Source organism: Panicum virgatum, chromosome 9K, assembly GCF_016808335.1.
Source record: "Panicum virgatum strain AP13 chromosome 9K, P.virgatum_v5, whole genome shotgun sequence".
In the NCBI taxonomy this organism is placed as follows: Eukaryota; Viridiplantae; Streptophyta; class Magnoliopsida; order Poales; family Poaceae; genus Panicum; species Panicum virgatum.
In genome coordinates this window covers 54,704,485-54,725,641 of record NC_053144.1, presented here as the reverse complement: position 1 = coordinate 54,725,641, position 21,157 = coordinate 54,704,485, and the positions used below count along the sequence as shown (strand labels likewise).

Genomic DNA, 21,157 nt, shown 5'->3' with positions numbered 1-21,157 from the left:
TGATTTCGAATTTTAGTTTATTGGAGTGTAATATGTGCTTAGGAATTCTTGATTTCATACTCACGGTTCATGCACTATAAGTCGATCCAATATAAGTTGGATCACAATCCAACAATATCTACATCGTCCCGGGGTCATTGTCCCATAAACATTGGGGACGTGACCCTCGACCCAAAGCACCGTCCCAGGATCATCGATCCATAAACATTGGGGACGCGACCCTCAACCCCAAGCACCGTCCCAGGATCATCGATCCATAGACGACGGAGTCACATACCAAATTTAGGATTCTCGTTCCAAACGGGTATACCCTCCTCGTACTATAATTCTATAAAGTACCGATCCTCGACCCTCGACCCCGTTCCTCGACCCGATCGACCCGGGAACTTTGTGACTATGGTGGTAACAACTAGAACTTGCATTCTTCCAAACTAGCTAGAGCCCGCGCATCTTCTGTTTAGACAAATCTCGCTAGCAGGTAGTTTTGGGTATTCAACGATCGAGAAATTAAAACCGATAGCTGGTCGAAGGTTTTAGGTACTACGCCAAAGAAAGCAACTGGCCGTGCACACACTACATGACCCTGAAGAACAGCTAGCGAGAAGGTCATATGCCTGAAACGCTGATTCCGGGAGAACCAGTGGCGGCGGCATCCTTGCCGACGACGGCCGCCCTCGTCGCTTCCCAGTTGAGCCCGGAGGCAACTCTGTCGTAGTACGGCACGTATTCCTGGACGAATAATAGAATGCATCCAGTAATCAGCGTGTGTGTGTGTGTGTGTGTGTGTGTGTGTGTGTGGCCCACCAGTGTTAGTGTTGATCTCCACCGTTTGGGCCCAACGGACCAAACGGGCCTTGACTCGCGCCCTGATCGGGGGCGCCCAGTCCATGGAAGGCTGGTGGGCCCCCGTCGCGCAGCACACATATAAAAGGAAGAGGTGGGGGTCAGTGGCACACAGTCCAAAGATCGTCGCCCTTTGCCCAACCGATAGAAACCCTAGCCGATCAGGGATGTGCTGAAGCGACGGGAAGCGCCACCGGCTCGCCGTCGCCACTGCACCGACCGTCGCCGCCAAAGAGCGGATCCTCACCACCGAACCAGAGATGCCGAATCGAGCTCCAGTGGCAGCGAGGGTTTTCTCCGTCTCTCTCTCTGTGTTCTTGTTTTCCTAGATTAGGACCAATTGTAACTCGTGAAGAGAAAAGTTGTACAGAAACCCCAAATGATCTATTCACTGGTGATCCTAAAGTATAACATTGGTACCAGAGCCGATCTAGTGTGTAGATCGAGATTGGGAAGGATCCGGATTCGGATCTAAAGCAACAGAAAGATCTCGATCTTGGATCGAGAATAAAGAAAAGAATATCGATTTCGAATAGGAAAGAAATGATGACTCGCCGGCCGGGAAGGCCACGCCAACGCACGGCCATGCCTCAGCTCGGGCGTGTAGGGCACCGTCGCAAGGCTACTCGACGGCGGAGCGCTCAGCCCAGGGCGAACGCTCACATCAGCGAGGAGCCTTACGGCGGTGCCGCCAGTCTCCTTCTATGACCATCTTGGGTGCCTGCCGTCGTCGCTGCTGCAGTGGCTGTGGTGCGCTGCGGGATCAGAAAAGAACCGGGAAGGAGAGAAAAGAAAGAACAGGCTCGGGGCCGCCGGCCATGGCGCGGCGATCAGACCGGCCAGCGTGGTGTCAAGAGGCCACCGACGGCGCCGCAGGACCCGAGCTGGGACAGAAGGAAATGGGAAGGGAGGCGTGAGAAAGAAAGGATGCCTCGGGGTCGCCGGCCACACCGGCGTGACTGCCGCTTGGAGGAGCGCCGGTAGGAGAGCACCAGGCGGCGGCGCCGCCGGCTCGGAGCGGGCGCAGAGAAAAGGAAAGGAGCGAAATGGATTAGGGTTTTGAGGAGCAAGATGCGGCCGACGGGTTTTGATCCGCCGAAGAGGCCGGACGGCCGTCGGATCGAATCCAACGGCCAAGGGCGATCGGCGGTAATCGGGCCGAATTCGGCCCAGGTGGGAGCCGAGCGCGGGCCAAATTTCCGGCCCAGGCCCAGGTTGTGGCCTGGGCGCCGGGGGGCGCCGCGCGCTGAGCGGGCCGCGGGCCGTTTTCGTTTTCGGGCTGCTTAAACAGTAACTTTTATCTTTTATTTGACTCTTTTTCAGAGCTTTTACTTGATGTCTTTTACACAGTCTTGTCTCTAGATTCAAATTTAATCCAACGCGATAATTTATTCTAGAGAATAGTAAAGTTTTAAAGTGATAATGCTTCTGAATATAGAATAGAATTTTACATGTATTCGCGGCAAAGTTTTAAAGGTGTTGCTCTTAATTTTAAGAGCTTGATTAAAGAATTTACTTTGAGTAAATTTTGTACAGTTTTATCTCTATTCAATTTTGAACCAACGAGATAGATTGTTTAGAGAGAAAATGAGTACAGAGTACTGTTTCTCAAAAGAAAGAAAAGTTTTCCGCTGCCATAAAGAAAGGAAAAGATTTATGGTGTTATACTGTTGCTATTTTTCAATTAAGTCGGAACCAACGAGAAGATTTAATTGGAAGAATAGTCTTAAATAAGTTTTTTTCTGTGGGTAAAAGATAGAAATCCTTCCGCTGTTTAAAGTCAAAGCTGAGTTTTGGCATTTTAATGCCATTTGATGTCTCGAAGATAATTCTCAAAGAAGAACAAATTAAATTTAATTATGGTATTGTTATTTTCTGACCAACGTTGATGATAACAATATTATAATTTCATGAGTTATAGCCTAAAGTTTAAAAGTTTAAAGTCTCTAGTAGATGTTTCATCAAAGTGACTATTTTTCAGAGAATAGACAAAGAACTGCTCTTAAACTAGAGAAACATATTCTCCAAGTTTTTGCTGCAATAAAGTTGATTATCTTCTAATTAAATTCGAACCAATGGGAGAATTTAATTTTGAGGTGCAGATATATGATTTTAAAGTTTATTAAGTTTTCCATTCATTGATTCTGTTTCTGCCCAACGGTGATATGGAATTAATGTAAAAGAAAGATGTTTTATTCTATTTCTGCCCAACGGTGATATAGAATAGAACTTAAAGTTTTAATTATTGTCTTTTCAGACAAAGTTTTGCGTGTAGTCCTTCTTGAAGGGATAAAAGAACATGAACTGATTACCTGTGACTCAAAAAGAAAGAAGACCATTGCATGAGAAAGTGTATTCTTTTTAAAGAATGGCTTGAAAAGAAAAGTAATTATACATGTTGATCCAAGAAAAGAAGATAGAGCAATAAGAGATCGTATTGAGAAATATCTCTTATGTACTCTCTATCAAGTAGGATTTATTTTGAGTTTATTCAAAGTTGTGATAACTCATACATGTTTAATTTGACCAACGTCGGATTAAGCATGTGTGTTATGGAATATTCAGATTTATTTCTGAATTTGATATGAGCCAATTCTGACATTTATGTCTGGAAAAAGTATGAAATAATACCCGCATGACGGGGTAAAGTTGGCATAGTGCCAATCCTGTATGGCAGGAGAAAGTTGTGATGACTCATGTGCTGGTTTATTTCATACTGGAAGAAAAGTTAGGAGTAGCTTTGCTATTCTAGAATTGATTGGGCACTTCCATTGTGTCACAGTGATTAAGCACTCAATGAGTTTAAAAAGAATGAAAAGTTGCATACGAACCTCAAGATAAGAGTGATATGCGAGCGTGACTTGCAAAAGGTCTTAAAGTGAAAAGAGGAAAAAGAACTGTCATATGAAATAAAGGACTATGTTGAGTTCTTAAAGTGAAATGAGTTAAAAGTACTCCCATACGAACTAAGAATTACTTTGTTCTACATGACGTAATCATGTGAATGAAGTAAGTAATTGAAATTTACTCATTCACAAAAGTTGTAAATAGTTTTCGAAATTGTGGCAGAAAAGTTCAAGCCACATTTCGAGGGGGAGAAATATGAGTCAGTTAATACAGATACTCCCCTGTAATGTGCATTGAAAGCAAGAGATGATCTATTAAAGAATGAATGTGACCGTCAGAGGGAGTGCAACGGTCACTATACTGATACCCCTATATAAAGAAATAGCTAAATTTCAGCATTTTTTACTGGACTACCCTCAAAGATAGTAAGATGGTGCTTACGAGCACATATAAAGTTTACGGAGCATAGATAGAACCTAAACCAAAAGATTTATTGATATGCCATCTTTACAAAAGATGGCAAAATCTGGGGGAGCATGGTATGTAGATACCTTAGACTTGATGAGAAGTGAGAATGCGTGTCCACTTCGATGATTCAAGAACAACAAGTTTCTCATACATGCTGATGTTGTATACAACACATGTTGTTAGCTCTCAAAGAAAATGAATAAAGTAAAGAAGAATCTTGTTATGCAGGATCTCATTAGTCCATAGCCATTTGGCAAAAGGAGCAACAACATTCCCATACAAATTAAAGAAAATCAAATGGAGGTCGATTCCACCTCATTTGAAGAAGTCATAAGAATTCCGTGGGTTAAGTCCATATATATAAAAAAAAAGGGATGTGATTCCTGAAAGAATCATCACAGTAGGTTATAATGGACCTACAAAATGTCAATGTGACTCCAGAGGGAATGTTGAAAGATATAAAGCAAATTTTGTGACAAAAGTTTTAGTCAAAGAGAAGAAAGAACATATGGGATACCACAATAGTAAATTCATTTATGGATTGAAGAAAGCCACGAGACGGTGGTATCTAAAGTTTAAATAAAACAATATGAAGTTTTAGGTTTAAAGAGATAAAGGAGGATAATAGTTTTTAAGGAAAGTTTTAAAGAAAGTTAAAGAATGGGAAATTTTATTTCCACAACTTAAAGATAACACCCTACCCACTAGTGGTGGTGTTAATATACTGTTATAGATAAAGAATTCTTGTCCTCAAATTTTGATCTCGGTGATGAGTTTTTCATTCTATGGATTGAGACTCATCGAGATAAAAGAAAGGGGTATTATGATTATCACAAAGGCATACTCAGAAAAGATTCTAAAGAAATGAAGTATGCAAAGGAGTAAGCCTACGCCTGTTCCTATCGTTAAGGGTAATAGTTTTGGGAACCTTAATGTTCCAGGAATCAATGTGAAACAGAAATAGTCTCATATACTTCAGCTGTTGGAAGCTTTATTAGCGCGCAAGTAAAGAACTTACCCTGACATATTTTGTGTATCCGGGTTATTTTGGCAAAAGTACAATCTAGAGATAGATCACTGGAATTGAAATTGAGAATGTTGGCCTCATGCTAAGTTGGAAAGATCAAGTACTCTCAAAAGGTTGTGAGTACAAAAGTAGAACTTGTGAAATATGTAGCGAAATCCACAATTGTCGCTAACTTTCACATTTGGAGGTTTTGTGTGGAAAAGCTCCAAAACAAAGCAATTATGATCAATGTGATGCAAAAATATAGTATAGCATGATACGAGGCCGAGGGACAGGCAAAATGGTTAAGGGAACCTGTACCCGGAGTTGATAATGGTTGACAACAGCAATAACCATTAAAGTATTTTGCTCCTATAACAACGAGTCAAGTGTGGTGCCAAACACATTGACACAAAGTTATACGTTGTAAAGGAGAAAGTCCGGAATCATGATGAAATGCATTGTGAGTATAAATGACAGAAAGTGTCTGCGGATCCGCTTGCTAAAGGCTTGCCGCCCAGTGTGTACAGAGAACACACAGTCGACATGGGTTTATGGTATAGCCTATGTTTTCCGGATGATAAAGGGCCCAAAGTTAAAGTATCTATTTCAGAACCGAGAGGTGTGTTGTAGCTGTTAAGTCCATCGGCTATTGACCGTGACGATGAGACATGCTCATATGCACTAATCTGTAATGGAGTAGGTAGATAAAGAATCAAGAATGAAGAAAGTAAAGATTGAGATAAGTTAAAATACGAGATGAGATCAAGGGGGAGAATGTTAGTGTTGATCTCCACCGTTTGGGCCCAACGGACCAAACGGGCCTTGACTCGCGCCCTGATCGGGGGCGCCCAGTCCATGGAAGGCTGGTGGGCCCCCGTCGCGCAGCACACATATAAAAGGAAGAGGTGGGGGTCAGTGGCACACAGTCCAAAGATCGTCGCCCTTTGCCCAACCGATAGAAACCCTAGCCGATCAGGGATGTGCTGAAGCGACGGGAAGCGCCACCGGCTCGCCGTCGCCACTGCACCGACCGTCGCCGCCAAAGAGCGGATCCTCACCACCGAACCAGAGATGCCGAATCGAGCTCCAGTGGCAGCGAGGGTTTTCTCCGTCTCTCTCTCTGTGTTCTTGTTTTCCTAGATTAGGACCAATTGTAACTCGTGAAGAGAAAAGTTGTACAGAAACCCCAAATGATCTATTCACTGGTGATCCTAAAGTATAACAACCAGCAGGTAGCGATACCTCGAGTTTGGCCATGAGGTGTTGTGCCGTGGGGGCCTGGACGACGATGCCGCGGCCGCCGGGGCTGATGAAGCCTTCCTCCACGGCCTGGTCGATGAACCCCATCAGGGAGTCGTAGACTCGTAGTAGCCGTCGACGTTCAGCAGCCCGACCTGCAGAAAATTAATTAAATCTATTGATCTGGTACGTCATGCTACCTCAAGCCACACGTACACATATATGCTATATGCATATTGTAGGGGCACACCTACCGGCTTACGGTGGATGCCTAGCTGCGCCCATGTGATGACCTCCAGCAGCTCTTCCAGGGTTCCGTATCCTCCTGGAAATAATCAAAGCGCAATAATGATCATGCATGCATTGATACCAAAATCATCAGCAGGTCGTGTAGTAGGTATGTATACGTACGAACGCACAACAGAGATAGCTTGGCATGGTCGTTTTTGGATCAGCACGCATGTACTCCCCCAGTTTCAAATTATAAGACATTCCAACAATTTTGAAGAATCAATATTTTTTATATTTGACCAAATTTATATAATAAAATAATAATATTTATTATATAAACTAAATACCATTAGATTCTTTATTAGTTATATTTTCATATATAGTACATCAATTTGATATCATAAATTTTTATATTTCTCTCTTTAATTTTAGTTAAATTTGAGATTGCTTTGACTCTCCAAAATTTTTGGAATGTCTTATAATTTGGAACGGAGGGAATACAAATCAATGCATGCAGCTTTATCGTCTGTCAGCACGTGAAAGTTACATGTATAGGTGGAGCTAGGTTCACTCTGGGGGGTGCCCGGGCACCCACGCCGAAACGAAAACTCAATGCTAATCATCAAATTTCCACCTTATAAATTAGAGAGCTAGCAGCAGAACCATAGATTGGGCACCCCCCTCGATTTAACTCTAGCTTCTCCCCTGTATATGCTTATATATATATAAAAAAAAGTACTGTACTGTGCAGGGCCGGTGGTCCACGTACATGTGCTGCGTGCTGAGAATGAGCGAGTGTATGTAGCAGCTTGCGATCAATATGTGAGGTGTACGTACTCACCGGGCAGGGCTACGAACGCATCGGACTGCCTCGCCATCTCCGCCTTCCGCTGGTGCATGTCGGCCACCGGCACCACCTCCGATCCCCCACTGTCTCCCCGCCGACCACCTGACCCACGACATATACTCCGTCATCTTTAGGTGCGAGAACGATATAACAGAAGAGAGGCGTCTACTGGTATGGTACTTGGCAACAAACGAAACTCACACACACACGCACGCACGCACATGCACGTACTACTACGTACATACATACCTCGGGAGTGGTCATCTGCAGAGTCCTCCTGGGAATGACCCTGCAAGCATGCGGCAACAAATAAAAAAGATGAATGCACGTACGGTGTCCGGCTAGCTGCCTGCGCGTACACCACCAACAGTATGTATACCATGGTGACGTACGATACACGCACCCGATGACGCGCCTGCCGCCGGCGGGGACGGTCCGCGAGACGAGCCCCATGAGCCCTACGCCGCCGCCGCCGGACACCAGGTCGACGCCCCTGGACACCTGCATGCATGCGTCCACCGAAAGACCATCGGGGGGCTCCACTGGTCAGAAGCTAGCGCAACATGCGCCTCAATGCAAGCCCCCACGCCGTGAAAATGATGACCAGTACGTGTTTGCTTTTGCGATTCGTGGAATAGATGCAAAACCCCAAATATATATGGAATCAACGCGCAAGCACGCACTGTATATATTAATTGGAACGGGCAGAGGGCATGAACGACCCTACCTATATCTCCATGCACAGAAATGCAACTCCAGTTCTACAAGCGACGACTATAGATGCCCAAATGGATCGGCACGGCACGACCCGACCCTAACCCTATGTAACCCGACACGATTCGGCACGACACGATTCGGCACGACACGATTCGGCACGACTAATTAGTCGTGCCGTGCCGTGTCGACACTGCGTGCCTGGGCGTCGGCCCAGACACGACACGACTAAGAATTAGTCGTGCCGTGCCGGCCCATTAGCACGGCTAACCCATAGGGTTAGTGCCGACCCAGGCACTATCCAGCGGCGGCGGAGAGGCGGGGATGAAGAGGAAGAGTTGTGCCGTGCCCGGGTGAAGCCCAGCGGCGGCGGATGACCGCCGGGCACCGCCCGGATAGGAGGAAGACGAGGTGGTCTAGATCTAGAGAAAGAGAGTGGACAAGGAGAGGAGGTCGGTGAGGGAGGAGGAGACGAGATGGCCCGGGCTGCAGGCCATCGGTGCCCGCGGGCCACGGCCGACGGCGGCGGGCCGGAGAGGAGGAAGTCGAGGAGCACCAGTGAGTCGAGGCGGCAGCGGCGGCGGAATACGAGCGGGATTGCGAGAGGTGGAAACTGGAGTCGTGGGCTCGCGGCGGCCGAGAGAGTGAGAGATTGAGAGAGGGGGGGGTAGGGTTTGCCTGCCCCCACCCAGCGCCCGCCCTATATACCCGGTGCCGGCGGCCCAACGGCTACTGGGCCGCTCCAACGGCTAGCCGGGTCAGGCTGCCCCAACGGCTAATGTAGTAATGGGTTTGGCCTGGGCTGGGGGTTCCAAAATTAGTCGAGTCGGATCGAGTTGAGCTTATTAGTCGTGTCGGGTCAGGGTCAACACTATGGGTCGGAGTCTCGACCCAGACCCGACCCAATCTATCGGGTTGTGTCGACCCTGACCCTATTGGTCATGGGCTGGGCTGGGTTAGGGTCGTGTTTTTTCATGTCGTGTCTAGTGCGGCCCATTTAACCCAGCCCATTTGGCCATCTATAGCGAGGACCTATGCACAGCCGCCCGCGTGCATGCAGCTGGTCGTGTGAAGTGGCCCTCGCCGTGGCAAATAATTCAAGATGCAGGCAGGCGCAAGTGGGCATGCCAGCCCACTAGGCCCGCCCTGCGAAAACGTGTTAGCAGGCCTCTGCAGGCGACTGCATTTTGGAGGCGGGCTGAAGTGGGATGGGCCTGCAAACCCTGCTGGGCCAAAGCAGGAAGCTTGCGACCATCTGCAGGTATCCCGCGAGGCCCACGAGAGCGCATCAAGAACCTTCCTCCCCTCCGCCTCCACACGACAGCGCCTCGGAGCCGACCCTCTCCTCGCGGCCTCGCCTCGCACCTCCACACGACGGTGCCGCCCCTCCCACTCCGCCTCGCGCCTCCACGCAACGGTGGCGCCCCTCCACTCCTCCTCGCGCCTCCACGCAACGACGCTGCCCCCTCCACTCCGCCTTTGCCTTCGCTGGATCCGGCGAGCCGCGTGTCCTCCGCCTCCACCTCTTCGCCGTCGTCGTCCACCATCGGAGTCGAGTTCGCCACTCGCAGCATCCACGTCGAGGACAAGGTCGTCAAAGCCCAGATCTGGGAAACCACTGGCCAGGAAAGGTACGTGTCGTGGCTCTAGGAGGAGGGCCACAGCCGGGTGGCGTAGTCCACCCGCCTAATCCCTGAAGGTGGTTACTCGAGGAAGTGCAAGTGATACCTCAGATCTACTTATGAAGCAAGCACACAAGAACACTCGAGGATTTAGAGTGGTTCGGGCCGCCGGAGAGTAATACCCTACGTCCACTGAGAGTAGTATTGCTCTTGTGTCTGTGGATGAGTCTATCCTCTGCCTCATAGTCCTCTTTTGGACTTGAGTCCTTCTCTAACGGGCGTCTCCCTTTTATAGCGCAAGGGGGACGCGTACACATGCGTTGGGCCCCGACAGGAGGGCCCAACAAAGATGTATAGAATACCACAAAAAAGACTTTAATGGTGCTCCAGTGGTTGAGAATCTCTTCGCCGGATACGCTTCATCGCGCTGTAGACTCTCAGACCAAGGGGGGCCTTCACCTGTCCCATCGGCGAGGCGCCCGTTGAGGCGGTGTAGGTTGCGGTGTAGACTGTTGCATCTACCGCGTAGGGGTTATTATACTCCGTCGCCGAGCTGTCGTGTCTAACTGGTGTTGCAGACTGACGAGCGTGGCGTGGGCGGCGCCAGAGGCTGTACTGTGCGCCTTGGTAACGCGCGGTCAATAGTACAGCCTGGCAAAAGTCACCTCGGGCTCTGCTGTGGCAGAGCGCACTTCACCTCCCGCATTAAATGCGGTAGGTGGGCGAGTCTTCCAGTGAAGCCTCGCGGCCGCGCACGTGTCCGTACCTGTGGACACGTGGCGGCTCTGGACCCCCCCAGGCAGGGTGTCTGTTCCCTCCCCGCTGAGGGGTTCAGATAGCATATTGGGGTCCGGGACCCCGTGGGAGGTCCCGGGCCCCGGCTGTTTTGCCTGAGCGCTCCCTTCTCTGAGACACGCGGCGTCACCGGACCTTTTCCTAGTAAGGAACGGGTCTGGGCCCGCTGACCGGGTGAGAAGGGCTTCGGACTGCGGGGGTCCGGCTGCTCAGGCCGTCTGTGCGTAGTTTCAAGGATAACTACGAGGCTCTCGCCTAGACACAACAACACCTCTGGGACACGTGGTGACACTGGACCCGTCCCCGATCGGGAAGCGGGTCCAGGACCGTTGGTCTGGTGAGATGGAGTCGGACCCCAGGGGTCCGGCTGCTCAGCTCCTTAGGGCGTAGTTACGGATAACCACGCGAGTCTTGACACAGCAAGAGTGGGTACCCTAGTCCAGAGGTACCGACAGTGGCCCCCGGGCCCACCTCGGGGGAGATACGAACCCGCAAGTGGGGCCATTATCGTGATGTGTTCTGGCGCAACTTGGCTGTGTCGGCGTGCTCATGTCGCGAGCGGGTGCTCCGTACCCCCTAAAGGCCGGAGCACTTGTTACCAGGTTCAGGTACTAGTGCTCTCCGCAGGGCGGCGAAGGTGCAGGCTTAGGGTACGGAACCAAGTGAAGCGGCTGCACGAACCTCGAACCGCCCGGGGAGCGAGCACCACTTCCCCGGACCCGGCTCCAGGCGACCGTGGCGAGCGGTCTCCACCGGAGCGGGCCACCGGAGTGGACTTGAGCGACCGTGGCGATCGGTCTCCGCCGGAGCGGGCCACCGGAGTGGACTTTGAGCGACCGTGGCGAGCGGTCTCCGCCGGAGCGGACCACCGGAGTGGACTTGAGCGACTGTGGCGAGCAGTCTCCACCGGAGCGGGCCACCGGAGTGGACTTTGAGCGACCATGGCGAGCGATCTCCGCCGGAGCGGGCCACCGGAGTGGACTTTGAGCGACCGTGGCGAGCGGTCTCCGCCGGAGCGGGCCACCAGAGTGGACTTGAGCTGTTGCCATCGATCCACCCAGATACGTTACCGGACCTCGCGGTGAGGCATATGAAACCACGCCTTATACTAGAAAGGAGTCCGGACGTCTAGACACGGCAGCCTCGGATACTAGGGTACTCGTAACAGGGCAGTGAAGTGCGTAGGCTTAGGGTACATTACCAGGCTAAGCGGATACACAGAACTCCTCCACCCCAGGATACAAGCACCACTTCTCCGGGACAGGTCCCTAGGAGTTCGGACCACCTTCCAGCTGGATGGGGTGTCCCAACCTGACCACAAGCCAGCAACTCAATTTGGATTGTTAACAACAAAAGAAAAAACTCCGTACGGGAGAATGAAATAGTCAAGCCGAAACGGATGAGCGCAATTAAGTTAATGTAAAGATAGGACTGAGGAAGCAAATCTCCTCCATTACTTGATTCGTGGTGTACATCAGAGGACAGGATTACGAGGGCGGACCTCTACCGCTCTGGACCACTTGCTGGTGTCGCCTGTTTGTGCGATGAAGCTAGAGGTCGGGTTTACAAGGGCGGACCTTTACCGCACTGGACCACACGTAGGCACCACATCATTACAAAGGAGAAACACACTCAATCCTATCTAGCGGTAACCTGTAGCCGTCGCTTCGTATGGCATGCACGTTCCTGGCCGGAGTGGAACTGCCACCTTGGAGGTTCTTCTCAGCCGTTGGGGGTGGAGGCGCCCTGGACGTGCCTATACAGCATCATCCAGCATCACCTCGGGAGCTTGCAGGGTCCTCCTCAGCACAAGAACTGTTTCATACTCAGATAGCATGAGAACAATTTCTTTGTCTTTGAATGGGAGTGGCCCTGTCGTTGCCAGCTGCCGTCGGAAGCCAGCCCGATGGCCGCTCATAGTGAGCTGAAGCCAGCTTGACACCCTGGCGCAGCGGAAGGACGAGTGCTCATTTGGGCGAGCACGGAGTGTGGAGAAGGGCGGTCGTTTGCCGGCTCCACCTTGGTACTGGCGCAGGGCCCCCGTGCCTTGCGACGGAGGTCGCCGCCTGTCTGCAGCAGCACCGAGAGAGGCCTGAGCCAGACGGGGGAGAAGGCGACCGTCAACTTCCCCCGAGCCAAGGCCATCGAGGCTAGGCTCCATCTTGAGAGGAAGCCTTGAACCGACGCCATGCCGCCGCAGGGGAATCCTGGTGGTTGCTTGAGAGGAAACCTTGAGCCGATGCTGGGGTGTCGCAGGGTGACGCGCAGCAAGCGTCGCCCCTGCGTGCCACCGTGCCGGCTCTGAGGAGTCGTAGTGGCGACGCACAGCAGACGCCGTTGTCGTGTGCCACTGCACCGAGGGCACTGTCGCCTCGGTGTCGAGGCATGCGGCGTAGGTGACGCCGTGCCTCTCTTCATTTTCTCGTCGTCGTTGCAGAGGATGAGCTCAACCTAAGAAGCCAGGAGGTGAGCGGAGATCTGGCCAACGCTTGCGCGATCCCCACGGACGGCGCCAGATGTCATGGCTCTAGGAGGAGGGCCACAGCCGGGTGGCGTAGTGCACCCGCCTAATCCCTGAAGGTGGTTACTCGGGGAAGTGCAAGCGGTACCTCAGATCTACTCATGAAGCAAGCACACAAGAACACTCGAGGATTTAGAGTGGTTCGGGCCGCCGGAGTGTAATACCCTATGTCCACTGAGAGTAGTATTGCTCTTGTGTCTGTGGATGAGTCTATCCTCTGCCTCCCAGTCCTCTTTTGGACTTGAGTCCTTCTCTAACGGGCGTCTCCCTTTTATAGCGCAAGGGGGACGCGTACACATGCGTTGGACCCCGACAGGCGGGCCCAACAAAGATGTATAGAATACCACAAAAAAGACTTTAATGGTGCTCCAGTGGTTGAGAATCTCTTCGCCGGATACGCTTCATCGCGCTGTAGACTCTCTGACCGAGGGGGGCCTTCACCTGTCCCATCGGCGAGGCGCCCGTTGAGGCGGTGTAGGTTGCGGCATAGACTGTTGCATCTACCGCGTAGGGGTTATTATACTCCGTCGCCGAGCTGTCGTGTCTAACTGGTGTTCCAGACTGACGAGCGTGGCGTGGGTGGCGCCAGAGGCTGTACTGTGCGCCTTGATAACGCGCGGTCAATAGTACAGCCTGGCAAAAGTCACCTCGGGCTCTGCTGTGGCAGAGCGCACTTCACCTCCCGCATTAAATGTGGTAGGTGGGCGAGTCTTCCGGTGAAGCCTCGCGGACGCGCACGTGTCTGTACCTGTGGACACGTGGCGGCTCTGGACCCCCCCAGGCGGGGTGTCTGTTCCCTCCCCGCTGAGGGGTCCGGATAGCATATGGGGATCTGGGACCTTCTCCGGGACACGCGGCGTCACCGGACCTTTTCCTAGCAAGGAATGGGTCTGCGCCCGCTAACCGGGTGAGAAGGGATTCGGACCGCGGGGTACCGGCTGCTCAGGCCGTCAGCGCGTAGTTTCAAGGATAACTACGAGGCTCTCGCCTAGATACAACAACACCTCTGGGACACGTGGTGACACCGGATCCGACCCCGAACGGGAAGCGGGTCCAGGACCGTTGGTCCGGTGAGATGGAGTCGGACCCCAGGGCTCCGACTGCTCAGCTCCTTAGGGCGTAGTTACGGATAACCACGCGAGTCTTGACACAGCAAGAGTGGGTACCCTAGTCCAGAGGTACCGACAGTACGCGCCCCAGATCCGTCTAAACTCTGCGAGGCTCATCGATCCCCTTCCTCCTATCTGATCTCCGATTGGTCCGTTCGTTAGCAATTGGTTGGTCTGCGTCGTATGGATCTCTGTAGCTTAACTTGGTCAGTGACCCCTAGTTGCCAATAAGAGAGCCTCCTTTGATGGATTACACTAGTAATAGGGCTATAGTTCTTTAGCGCCAAACATCCAGAGAATATGAGTTTTATAGAAATTTATATATTAGGTAGGAATTCTGAAAGTTGTCTTGCAGATGTTGCGTTTGTTTGTCTGTCAATGACTAGCAGAGCTCCTACAGTAATGCTAATGTTCTTCCTTGTCGCTTTCAACATCTGTTCCAAGTTCTATAAATGCTAATGTTCATGTCCCCGATAGTGATCAATTTCATGTGCTGGCATCTTAGTTTCTAGGATTGGTTGAACTGTTCTCATCAAAAAATTATATAGTGCCAAGTGTGTTTAACATACTTCTGAATTATGCCATGCATATTTAAGTTTCAGTAAACTTTTCATGGATTGACAACATGAGCGATATTATTAAAGAAGCTGGGGCTGAATGATCATTAGAAATTCAAGGTCTGTCTCTATAATTGTGTGACCTATATTAGGTGATGATCGGAAGTGCTGCACAGAATTATCTTTTGGATTATGGGATTAACTGTGGAGCAGCACCATCAGTAAATGTATGTAGATGCAGTGCCAAAAATTAAAAAATCTCATTTCTGCTATGGCACTATATGTGTTTCAGGATTTCTCTTTCAAACAATGAATGTAGTTTAAACTTTGTAGCATCTGGCTATTTACTGGAAGACAGTTACATCTAGAATATGCTCTGTGTTTACTCTGCTTGTATAGGCTGTAACTAGTACTTGGATACAATTAATGAAAAATGGATTTTGGCATCCTTAGGCTGTCCGCAGTGGGATCTCTATCCCACGCGGTAAGCCGTTTCCAGTTTGCTTTTAGCGAAAAAATCGCCGCAGCGGGGATCGCTATCCCATGCACTAAAATACCGCGGCCAAGCGCGGCACAGAACGTGCGCCCTCAGCGACGTGGCCCGGGGCCCGGCGCCCGCTCCAACCACCTCGGCACCCCGCATCGCTCCTCTGCCTACGCCGCATCGGAGCCCGACGCCTCCGCCTGCGCCCGTGCGGGGTATGGCCGCTGGCCGGAAAGAGAGCGGGCGCCGGAGGAGGCCCTGCACCGGCGCCGGTGAGGTCGCCGTAGCTCCTCGCCCGCCGGCCTGGCGCGGAAGGAGCAGCGGAGGCCGCCGGCCACCGCTCCGCCACGCCCCGCCGCGGGAGCAGGGGAAGGGGAAGGGAGGGAAGGAGGGAAAAGGGGCCTCCGCCGCCGCACACAGGGCCGGCCAATCGCCGCGCAGGCCGCAGTCCTGCTGTGGGGCGCGAGGAGGCTGCTGGGGCGGCGGCGCAAGCCGAGCGCGGAAGGAGATGCCGACGGCGGCGGGGGAGGAGGAGAAAGAGAGAGAGAACGGGAGGAGGGGGGATAAAAAAGCTGATGTGTGGGTCCCGTGGTTGGTAGTTGGTATAAAGTAGAGATATAAAGAGTGAATGAGTGCAGCGAAACTGAATGTAGAGAAGAGAATTTCGATGACCAGGATAAAATATTCTATTTAGAGAGCTGTCGGTACTCTGTAGCAGGGATACCCACTTCTACTGCAGCAAGGCAGGACTCGCGTAGTCATCAGTAACTACGCCATAAGGGGTGGAGCAGCCGGGCCCCACAGGTCAGGCTCCTACCTCACCGGGCCAAACGGCCTCGGACCCGCTTCCCGCTCTGGGACGGGTCCGGTGACGTCATGTGTCCCTGAGGAGGGGAAGCTCCGAGACAACAGCCGAGGGCCCGGACCCCCCATAGGGATAGCCGAGGGCCCGGACCCCCCCCCCCCCGCGTCTGTCCGGACCTCCTACGCGCGTAGAGCCAGCATACCGCCGAGGGGGGGGGGGGTCCGGAGGCTCCACGTGTCCCGCAGGCACGGGTGCGGGCGCGGGTCTTCCGCTGGAAGACTCGTCCACCCACCGCATATTAAAGAGGAGAGGGAAAGGGGCCTTTGCCAGGTCTCACTGTAGACCGTGTATTACCGAGGTATACAGTGCAGCCGCCTGCACCGCATCCGCGCGGAGCCCGTCTGCCGCATTAAATGAATACGATGGCACGTCACTTTTCCATCATGCCGCCTACGCCGCAAGCTACACGGCCCGTTCAGCTACGCTGCTGGTGACGCCGCAAGCTACGCCTGGCGCCGTTTCGACAAGACGGGGCATGGATATGATGGACGGAGGATCCCCGCGGGCAGGCAAGAAAATCCAGGAATGATATCTCCTCCTCCTGCAACGCCATAATGTATGAACAGTATGTTATTTTATACTATATCGTTGGGCCCACCTGTCGGGGACCCAACGGACATGTACACCTTTCTTGAGATATAAAAGGGAGGCGCTCGCTGTACACGAGGCTCCCAAGCTCACTCAGACTCACGCTGGGCTCAGATTCTCTGGGACTCAGCTTCACAACACAAGCAATACAACAGACAGTGGACGTAGGGTATTACACTCCGGCGGCCCGAACCACTCTAAACCTGGTGTGTTCATCGTGTTCTTGAGCGAGATCGAACTAGTCGTAGCTAACCCCTGAGTACTCACCCTCTGGGCTTAGGCGGGTGCATTCCGTCACCCGGCTGTGGTTTACCACACCACGACAAGAGCGAATTTAGAGTACGACGAGTGCAGATAGCCTTCACTCTGTTCGCTGTGCTGTGGCTGGTGGCTGGTGCTGATTTGTTGTGAGGGAAAATTACTGCTGGCTGGCTGGTGGCTGCTGGTTGGTGCTGGTTTGATGTGAGAGAAAAACACTGTTAGCTGGATGCAGCAAACATGTTTATTGCTGTTGACCGACAGCTTTTAATGTCATTGCTTTCTCCTTGCAGGGCATTCGGGATGCAACTCTTGACTTAGGCTATTTCTAGCAAATAGCGGATGCGGATGCGGAAAAAAGCTCCGTATACGCATCGGGCCCACCACTCGCTAGGTGATAGGAGAAGGCCCGTTCCAACAGCGGTGCAGATGCGGACGCGCAAACAACAAGCAGGCCGCCGGCCGCCGCGCGCGGGCCCACGGAGATCACAGACGACGACCGATGCGGTGAAGAGAGAGAATGTGTAGATATGCGGTGCGCATTCGGCCTTCTCGTATTGTTCGCGTCCGCATCCGGGAGCTGCTAGAGGGTGCTACAGTACCCTAGTAGTGCGCTTTTTCCGCATTGGGGATGCGATGCGAGGGCTGCTGGAAACAGCCTTACTACACATCCTTGTAGCAGTACATGCAGAGGTCTCCATCATTCAAGCTTGTCGATATTCCGAAGTGCAGTCAGTGCACTTTGCTTGTTAGTTAGATTCATCAACTAATAGAATTTCTGATAGATTGCTAGACTGTTGTGTAATCTGCTTATATCTGCGCATCACTCAATCCTAGTTGCTTCTGACAAAACCCACCTGATAACTGCTCTTGTGCTTTTATCAGAAAGCTCTGCTGTTTTAGACTTGAGTAAATTGTAGCTTGCAAGGTAGTTCTGAGTTCTGACTTGGGGTAGTTTCCCCAATAAATATTAGCACAAATGTCAAATTCACTGTTATTTTCCATTGTTTAGAATTGTTTAGAAATGACAAGGAGCGCAAGTGGCCTGCGGGTTCAGTCGTTCAGGCGTTACGTTGTTGAGATCGTACTAGCTTATTGGCCTCGCAGGCTCCGGCAGACGTCCGCCGGCCTGCATATTTCTTCCTGCAAAACTTGGCAGGAGAACGCAAAACTTGGCAGGAGAACGCGGTTAATTAAGGAGAAGTTGGCAGGCTCCTGCATAGGGGGCGATTTAGGCCATTTAGGCCATTCTCAGTGAAAATTTTATAGGCATTAAATATGTTGTTATGTCAGTATTTTTGATGATGTGGCAGTGTATTATTGAAGAGAGATGTGAAATGAGTTTTATGGGGATGAAACCCTGTGTACACGATTACCTAAACAAGTTGTGTCTTGCATGTAACCTAAAAAACAACAATAGGTGAAATTATGCATTGAGGTAGGAGTGTTTTATTCTAGTTTCAAATAATTTTAGATGATGTGTCATTCTATATAATCATATAATCGTGTCTACGAAACTTGCACCGACAATGGCCTAAGCGCGCGGGTGACGCCGGATGGCCTGCAGGCGTCGGCAGACAGGCCCGTCCATTTATCAGTTTAGACTGCGGGTTGGACCACGCGTTGGAGTTAGTCTAATGCGCGCGCGCAGCTCCTGACCCGCCGCAGCGTGGCAGTCGACAGGGCAGCTAGCGCCACAAGGACGATGCAGCGCTTGCATTGAATCCAGGGCCAGAGGATAAGTTAAATAAACAGTACCCGCGTACGTTCTTTGTCTCTTCTTTTTGACAAGCTAGTTTGGGTGACATAACACCAGCCAAGCATATGTTTTCCATCGCACATCTATGAACTAGGGAAACCCTAATATGTTTTCCTATCCCTCCCTGCTAGTCGGCCTAAATAAAGCCATATTTTGACCCCTTTTAAGAACTACAAGAATCTGGATACCGATAGTGGATTATGATTATCTAGACTGTTGGAATCTATCCTTGGATCACTAGGTGGTTGGACTGTCGATTGAGTCTTTTATTTTTTACTACTAAATTAATTATCTAAATAGCAGGATTGGAGTAGATAATATGATTACATTAATTTGGTAAATTATTGGATTACTCCATCCTCACAAGAATATGATGCGCATGGTTTGATCTCACAGGGCTTTTTAGCTGATTTGTAATCATTATTAAGAGATCCAAAGTCCAAACAGGGCCTAAATAGACGCTTGCTTGGTAAACAGAAGTTAGTGTGCCGGGATTATTTATCTTTATCTTGGCCAGTCAGTAAATCAGTAGTTTATTTTATACTCTCTTAATCATTATTAAGAGATCCAAACACAGGGCCTAAATGGATGGATGCTTGATCTACCAATACGATCGAGGGGCGTATAGTGGAAAGATCGAAACAGAATGATGAACACGCGCACCGTCGTACATCCTATACTAGAAAAGCCTGCGTAGTGCGTACGCGCTTACTACTGCTAGCTACTCCTACTGCATATATAGTTGCATTGGGTCGTACTAGCTAGAGAGTAGTAGGTACTAATTATTAGTTATTACCAACTCTTTGGCGAGGTCAATGGCGGCGTCGTGGTAGCTCATCTTCTTGCCTTGGCTGCTGCCGCAGAAGACGCAAATCCTCTTGAACCTGCTCGACTGCTGCTGCCTCATCTTTCTTCGTTCTCCCTGCCGCGTGCCCTACTAGCTCTTCAGTATTCTTCTCTCTCTCTCTCTCTCTCTCTCTCTCTCTCTCTCTCTCTCTCTCTCTCTCTAGTACACGTACTATGGTGCGCCGAACCGCTTATATAAAGGCTAGAGTACACATAAGAGAGAGAGAGAGTTAATTCCCGGCAAAAAAAGGATGGGTAGTAGCCTACCGTGTCAGTGTCACACGCGTACGGTAGGCGTCTCTAAAATTTCCGCTCATCTGCACGCGCTTGGAGCGAATTCGGCACGGGGGGCGACGCTGCAGCTGCAGTGAGTGCCGAGTGGAGAAGGGGTGATCAATTCTGATTTTTTTTTTTTGTTCAGGCTCATGCTCACAGCACGTGCTTCCATCTCCATCTGCCGCTCGCATCGCATCGCATCGCATACTTCCTCTCCTCCAGGGCACAGGATTCGGGGGGGGGGGGGGGGGGGGGGGGGGACTGTTTATGAGCAGCAATGAATATGAGCATTGAGGACCGGTGGCTCCAATCTTTGCAAAACTTAGGGGTCCTTTGGTTCGTGGGTGAACCGCAGGGAGAGCGAAAGAAAAGGGAGAGGAAAGAAAACGGGTGCCTTCCTATTCCTACGCCGGCTCCTTCCTATTCCTATCCTACGTTTTACCAGCGAGCCAAAGAGGGCCTTAGCCTACCGGTGGCTCCAAAAACTTAGCTTATGTATACTGTTTGGAGCCTGTGGAAGGAAAAGAATAGGAGAACCTGTAAAGGGAAGAAAGCAGAGCCTTCAACCGTGCCGCAGTTCGTCGAGGAGGCGAATCTTCGTTTCAGAGCGTGCAGCGCCCCTGATGTATCTTATTAGTTTCCTATGATTTTTCTCTCTCTAGAGGTTTTTATTATTTTTTATGTAATCACAATCTTGTAAAAATTAGAACTTCTTCTCCTAACATAATTTGGCAGTGCTCCTGCCCTCTTTTCAAAAAAAAAAAGAAAAAAATACGGTGAGCGATGAAGGAACAAATCCCGGAGAATCCAGGCCGGTTGAAGCATGGGCATGGATGCTTTGTTTGCATCTTCTCTACTTAACTCCAAAACCCGTCCTTCTCGGGTGCAATGAGCGAGTAGGGGAAGCTATATGACCATCGTGTAGTCCAGCCGGCGTGCGGCTAGACATGGCCGGCCAGTCCGCCGTAACCGGCGCCCGCCGGGGCTTGTAGCAAGCACCAACGACACGGCGGCCGGCCGGCCGCCGGAACCATACGTGTGATGGCGTGCATGCTATGTGATGTCCACGGAAAAGTTGCGCTTGCGCTCGGCGGCTGCAGGTAGCTAGCGCTGGCGGCTAACAATCGTCCACGTCGAAGGCGATGTTTCCATCGAATAATTCGTGCCGGAATTCTTACGTTCAAACGGAGCTCAAATTCATTTAATTTTTCAATTCTTTTTTTTTGAGGGCTAAATTTTCAATTCTTTGCAAAATTAGATTAGTATATAGAAAGTCGTC

General features: G+C 50.9%; 1 pseudogene; it reads right to left on the bottom strand.

Moving 5' to 3' along the window:
* Window positions 1-501: 501 nt before the first annotated feature.
* On the bottom strand, window positions 502-19,678 carry LOC120652384 (annotated as a pseudogene).
* Window positions 19,679-21,157: the final 1,479 nt, after the last annotated feature.